Source organism: Lampetra planeri, chromosome 38 (assembly GCF_965212315.1).
Source record: "Lampetra planeri chromosome 38, kcLamPlan1.2.h2, whole genome shotgun sequence".
NCBI lineage: Eukaryota > Metazoa > Chordata > Hyperoartia > Petromyzontiformes > Petromyzontidae > Lampetra > Lampetra planeri.
This window is the reverse complement of record NC_136144.1, coordinates 10,515,493-10,523,255: the sequence shown is the minus strand read 5'-3', so window position 1 is coordinate 10,523,255 and position 7,763 is coordinate 10,515,493.

Sequence of the window (7,763 nt, the reverse complement as noted above, 5' to 3'; positions counted from 1 at the left end):
TGTCTGACGTGAAGCGTGTTATTGTAACTCCCTTCGTTTGCTTGAACACAGCAATAAACATAGACACGTTAGTTCATCACGTGACAACTTTATTTATTCCGCCATGTCAGGTGGAGGAGGGCGGACGATACACAAATTACCATTTTGTTCACCCAACCATTCGACCTAAAAAAGTCAGATCACTCGCGAAAACGCAGACGCACGTGTCCACGAATGTTGAACTTCCTTCACACCGTAAAGTACCCAACGGTGCTAATCGGAGGTGCGGTGGAAGGACCAGGGCCGGATTAAGTTCTTGTGGGCCCTAGGCACTTCTGTTTCGTGGGTCCTCAGTGATTACTTTCTCCAGCTGCTGCTGCTGCTGCCCCATGTGACGACTACCGTCGCTGTCACTCGCTTGTTTCACGCCGACTTGGTCCAGACGCTGGGCAGATGTCGGCACTGCTGTTGCGTTCATTATTTAGCCTCTGCTCTAATTCGATTGGAGTGTGCTGTGTACCGCAGATAAGCAGATTTAATTTGAAATTATTGAAAAAAAAACATGGTAAGCCTAAAAATATTATAAGCGAAAGTTTCTTCAGCTATTTTGTAACTATGATTAGCATTTTGGATGACGCAGCTTTTAAAGGATGCCGTTCATTTTCATCGAAAACAAATTCAACGTTTTGATAGGACGACTGCGTGGCGAGCACCATGTTGCTTTACTTTCGTTTACAAAGATGTAACTTATTTTAGGTGTTAATATGTCTCACTTACAACGAGTCAACGACTTGTTAACACTGCGAAGAAATTGCAATTAGTAGCCAACAAATTAAGTGGCAAAAAGATGATTTTTTGTATTTTTCTAAAAAACTACATTTTGTCAAAATTATTGCATCGAAAAATAAGTTGCCATATTGCCCCATTTTACCGTATATATATTATAATTTCAAAGTGGCAGGGACTTGGGCTACTTGGATGCTATTTTAGTCTCCCGAGATCACGAGTCAAGAAGAAGAAGAAGCCATCATGGGACCTCCTCTGTCAGTACCAAAATATGATAATACGTTTTTCCCCTATTTTTGGCAACAAAACAGCTGTGTTAAGATGTTAAAACACCAAACTGAAACCTTTTACAAGGAATCATGTCTGCATTAACCACAATGTTTGTGGTCAGAATGCAAAAAAACCCTACTCTGATATTCTAGATGTGAAGCTTTCGTGACTGCAAGGATTCATACTCTTAGGTTTTTCGGTAAAGTCACGAAGGTAAAACAATTAATAAAATAAAATAAATGAAAACAACTAAATTAAATCACGACGTTTCGGAGGCAACACAAGCTTCCTTCATCAGGAAAAAAATCAAAGAGTATACTTTGATAATATATGCATTGTCTTGGTTCTTTCGGTAAAGTCACGTAGAAGGGAAACAATTAAATAATAAAAATACGTGACTTTACCGAAAGAACCAAGAATATGAATCCCTGCAGTCACGAAAGCTTTAAATGGAAATAAATGCATTGTCTTTGAAACTGATTGGTCCACACAAGAGACAGCTTTCTTATGAGCCTCGTCTCAAAACGGTGTTAGACCAGAGGACGCCAAAAGGCGTACAGCACAAAGACAAGCACTATCAGAGTAATGAGAGCTCGGGGTGAGCATCTCACATCAGGGGTCGGGAACGTCCGGCCCGCGGGCCGTACAAGGCCCGCAAAATCATGTGGTCTGGCCCTGCCAAGGCAACCGCAGGCGGGACTCGAAATTCAATAAATCTAGGAGCAAACCAGGAAAAGCAGTTGCGAGTAGCAACATCATCAATACCAGCTAACATCACACGCCTCACCAAAGAGAAACAGTTCCAGCCATCGCATTAGGGTTGAGTTAATGAAATGTTTGACCAAATATAACGAGCTAATTTTTAAGTTGATAATTTTGTATGGTCCGCGAATGATGTTATAAATATCCAAATGGCCCTTGGCAGAAAAAAGGTTCCCCACTCCTGATCTACATCATGGGACCTCCTCTGCCAGGACCAAAATATGATAATAGGTTTTCCCCTTTTTTTGGGCTGTATGCCTTTTGGCGTCCTCTGGTCTAACACCGTATGAGACGAGGCTCAAAAAAAGCTGTCTCTGGTGTGGACCAATCAGTTTCAAGGACAATGCATTTATTATCAGAATATGTTTTTTGTTTGCATTATGACCACAATAATTGTGGTTAATGCAGACATGATTCCTTGTAAAAGGTTTGAGTTTGGTGTTTTAACATCTTAACACCTGTTTTGTTGCCAAAAAAGGGGAAAATCCTATTATCAAGAAGAAGCCTTGTTTGAGAGGACAACTTCGTCTCTTTTCACCACCACCACCTCCACCTCCGTTAAGAGATTCGAGACAACCTTGAGTCGGATTCCATGCCTCGTGAAAGCCACAATCCTAGACCACCTTGACTTTAAAATCTCTGCACACCGCTGGTGGTCGGAGATTTATAATTTAAAACATCCGCCGATAATAGTGGTAACGGTCCGTTCACTTTTAGGAATGCGTGTGACATCACCTCGGAAATGTTGTGAGCAGAAAAATATATCGCGGAAACGCACGGGGGCGATGTAGATTAACGACTTGCTGTCATCCACGCGAAGTTGTGGTGGCAATTCGAACTGAAAATATTTTTTCTTTTGAATCGCTTTTCTCGTGTTCAGATTGTTGTGCCTCCCCCGCCCGCGGCACTTCCCGATTAGCGCGGTTGGCTACGCACACGGTGCGAACGAGGTTCAGCGTCCACGCGCACTTCGCTATCCAAACTTTGCTGAAAGCCACGTCGAGCCGTGCGAACACGGCGCTCTGCAGCAGCACCCCGTGGCTCGCCCACGACGGGCCGCACGAGCAGCTCCTGCAGGCCCGCGATTTATTTACTATTTCAGCCACACGCAGTGGCCCAGGCGGTGACAAATACAATCTGTGGGGTGTCGTGAACTGCGGTGGTTCTCTTACAGGGCGACGGAAGAAGCAGTCTAGTCGCACCTCCGGTTAGCACCGTTGGCTACGTACGGTGCGAGATGCACAAGAAGTTAAAACTAAACGACTTTTTATTTGACCAGGTAAGGCCCACTGAGCTCTATGGCTCTTGTTCAGAAGCAACCAGGCCACATATGATAGCTCTACGAAGTGGCTTATTGTGTATAAATGTATCGCAGGCAAATGCTTAAACGCGTGTTGATTCTAAATGTGGAGAGAACCCCGTGGATGACGGTCCACACACGCAGCAGGAGAAATATCCACGCGACTACAAAGAGAACATGCGAACTCCAAATATACAGCAGCAGGTGTCCGGGTCAGGATCGAGCCCACGACCTCCTGCATATCAGGCGAGGTAGTTAACATCTCATAGCGACCATGATGATGATGAAAGATGCGAAAACTCCAAAAATACAGCAGGCATCAGTGTCGGGATTGAACCCACGAGCTCCTGCATACCAGGTGAGGTAGTTAACATCTAGCCACCATGGCGCCCCAACATATATACCATGCAGTCGACGAAAGCAGTCAAGCGTTTAGTCACAGCCACTGTTAGCCTGTTCCACGTTGGTTGTGAAGGATTCATAATTCCCAGTCACCCACAGATAAGCCAAGTTGTCAAGTATAATACTGCAAATCAAGTTGTCAAGTATAATATTGCATAACCAAGTTGCCTTTACCAAATCAGCCAGAGTTCACCCGATCCCCTCGTTCCTAAAAGTAGCACTGAGCATGGACAGCGCTTCCTTGAGTGACAGCCACGCACAGCAGGCGTTAAAGGCTGTGTAACTAACTCTGTACAATCTATTGTCCCATGCTAGGCTCTAATGCACATGATTCCTGTTCTCCACCAAACCCACGCTGACCACGTGATGGTGTATGGTCAAATGACCCCTTCGACCCACACAGCACCAGGGGGGGGGGCCTCGTCCACAAGTGGCGAGAAACGGAGTGGGCTCTCTACGTGGACACGCCAGGCGCAGTGAGTTGACGATCTGGACCTGGTCACAATTGACTGCACCCAAATAAAATCACATCAAAGTCACATTTAATTTCATTACCTAGGTTGGTTGGTTTGTACAGCAGGGCCTGCGTGATCGGCATAGCCCCCTCCCCCCCCTTCAGTGGCAACTGAAAGGGGTTTCTGTAATGAGCTGTCGTGCTGTCACTCACCCTCACGAGGCCACCCTCTCACGGGACACGACACGTGATGTTTCCGTGAGCTCTGAATGGAGAACTTCCTTGGCCTTGTTAGCACGACCATTGCCTTGGCAAATTGGTGATGTCATTTGAAACGTTTTGCCGACCTGGTAAACGAGGCCCTGGTAAAGCACGGACTGGCGCTGGGGTTACATGGGGAGTTTGTTATTGTGGGGGGTGAGCGGAAGGCCGGCGAAGTGTTGGACAAAGTGTCCCCTCATCCTGAGATGTAAAACTGAAGCAACTCGGAATATTCGTCAGCAGCTGGTTAGGGATTCGTGGTTGTCTGGCTCGCTCAGGGGGTCGGCAAATCTGCGACTCTGGAGCTCCGTGCGTCTCTTCCAGGAGGACTTCTCCGTGATGTGATTTGTTGAGGGCCACCGTCTCGTAATCACCACGAGCATTGCGCGTTTGAAATGTTGATTTTATTTTTGTTATCGAATTCTAAAAATGTCTCTTCTTGTGATTTTGGTTTGCTGATCCCTGGTCTCGCTCAATGCTTGCACTCAAACTGATTTCCTCTTCACCGTATGTGGTGGCCTTTACAGGTTTTGTCAATAATAATGGAATACCAGGGTAGGGTGATTACCTCGTCTGTCAAGTCAAAGAACACGTAATTCATCAGCCCCGTGACCTTCGAGATTAATGTTTGCCAGTTGCATTTGTCTGCACAAGGGGAATGTCAAGCAAACTGGAGGTAACCATTGATGAGGCCACAGCTTTGGATGAGATTTAATGTCCAGTCGTTTAAACTGATCGGAGGTGACCCAGACTCAATGGTTTGCAGAAAGTTAATTAGGGAAATGGCAGGCATCTGATGTAATTTAGTTGTAGACGGTCACTGTGAGGAAAATACAAATAACACATTCAACTTATTTCCGGATTGATACGTAGATTATTGTATTGTAAACACGCTAAGATAAATGACGAAAACGGTATTAAAAAAATACACGACTATTAATTCATAATTGTTTTTTTGTTTGTTCAGATCGCGTAATTAAATTGTGTCGTAAATCCTCCTCCACCCGACAGGGACAATTAATCAAGTTCGCACGTGAACAAACGTGCCAATTATAAGAATTGGGTTTACCCTTCCTGGTTTGTGTTGGCAAGGCACGTCTTAATTTTTGGAGCTTTCGTGACTGCAGGAATTATTCTTTGGTTCTTTCGGTTAAGTCACGTCTAAAGATAAAATAATGAATTAAAATAATAGCGACGTTTCGATTGCAACACAAGCAATCATCATCAGGCATAAGAGAAATAGCAACAAAAATCTAACTAGAAAAACTATAGACAGACATACAAGCAGACAGATATCACAAGGACACACAGCGAGAGGACACATATCGGCACAGAGAGAGGGTTCGTTGTCACAGAAACGAACCCTCTCTCTGTGCCGATATGTGTCCTCTCGCTGTGTGTCCTTGTGATGTCTGTCTGCTTGTATGTCTGTCTATAGTTTTTCTGGCAAGGCACGTGTTTCATGTTGTGTATTCGTGTGGTTTGTGTTGGCAAGGCATGTGTTTCATGTTGTGTATTCGCGTGTTGTGTCACCACAGCGTTGCGTAGACGAAAGCACTTGACATTTCTCCTACACGGTGTCCATGCCGCAGGATGCACCCCACTACACCCTAAAAGGCTTTGGCGGGGTGCGGAGGTTCACGTGACCAACAGATTGAGAACCGCTCCCTGCTCCAGTGGCTACAGAGGTCACAAACACTAATTATATACAACATACGTGCATCGATTGTCTTGCGCGATGTTACGCACGCATTGCAAGATATATATTAATACGCCTGTGTGGCAACTTGTTTATAAAGAAAGGTGTACACATAGGTTATTGTCACGTGACACGTTTATTGTGCTACAGCAGGCATCTTGTCAAGTACACACAGTGAAGCATTGGGTGATGACGCGCGCAAAGTGACGTTCCTCCCATCTGCAGTGATGCGGCAATTATGGATGAGAACGATTAAGAGACACGAACATTTTCGGTAAAGAAGCAGGGCATGCTTTTTTTTTACTGACCGTATCCACATTTTGGCGTTACATTAAAGAGTTGAAAAGCTCCATGATGACCTAATCCAATTGTTCCGCCGTCCTCCCCCACGTGCATAAACACTCATCAATTTGCCGATAACACCTTCACATATAGAGGACTGCAGAGCTTGAGGGGTGGAATTTGGTGCGAGCTCACTGCGTGGCTGCCTTCGCGCTCGTCTGCGGTTCCTCGCATCTCCGAGGCATTCTCTGTCATCGACTTCGTGAATGCTGCGCGGCCGCGTTATACCCTCCGTTGAAATTATTATATTTGACGTTGGACAACGAGCAGTGGAGTCGTGCAATTGTCACTTCAACAAGTCTCAATTTTATCCAACCGCTGAACGTGCCACACCCTCCGCAAAGAGCGTTCCATCGCATGCCAGACGTGTAAACTTTAAAAACTTTTAAAAAGACGAAGAAAACAGTACTATTAAGCTGGGGAGTGCCGAAATTAAAAACCGAATTTGCGTTATGAGCTTCGTGTAGTCATTTGATGACCCACATTAGACCATCAACATTGCCAGCATTTTCATCCCATACCTGTCAACTCCTAATCAGTGCCCTACCTTATTACAGACCAATTCAGACCGTATTGGTCACCCCGTGTCCTTATAAATCTCAACGTTCATCCTACAAAGTCCCATCACAAGGGTGAACACACAAACAAATAGACATTATTATGTTACGAAACAAAAACAGTTTAACGCATTATATTTGATAATTGGTGTCAATGATGCTACTTATCGTGCTATACTGTCTGTGATCTTGCACGCTGATGCTGTTCCACGATTTTTTTTTATTTTGCCGTTTGATTTTTTTGCCCGGATTGAAACGGCTGTACGCCGTATGGATGGGAAAATTAAATTTCCATGGAAAGAATCCGGGGTAAACCGTATGGGTTGACAACTATGGGATCCAGACTGCAGCGTTGCGGGCTAAAAGCCGTGTATGCTTTAATATCGATCATTTATTTCAGTTGGGTAGACGCAACTATGACATTTTTTTAAAGATACTGGCAGCGGAAAATTAACCGGCCGAGAAGGCTCCTGGGAAGTCGCGAAACTATAACTGAGACGAGTTCTTTGGGTCTTTCGATCAAGTCACGTAGATCGGTTCAAAGAAAATAACAAAAAACTACGACGTTATCATCTTTTTCCCTATCCTGATGACGACCGCTTGTGTTGCGATCGAAACGTCGTAGTTTTTTTTGTTATTTTTGTCATTTTCTTTGAACCTATCTACCTGCAGTCACGAAAGCTTCAAGTCAAAATTTTACTGAGACGTGGTTAGGCAAACAGGAAGGGGGGTGGGGGCGACCTCCCCCCTCTCTTACCTATATAACCTCTTACCACGGCATCTCTCCCACTTCAGCAAAAAAAAATATTGCTGTGGTTTTCCCACCTGATGACGATTGCTTGTGTTGCAATCGAAACGTCGTGATTTAATTTATTTTATTTTATACCTACGTGACTTTACCGAAAGAACCAAAGAGTATGGACACAGGCCTTGTCTGGATGGGACGAGTCG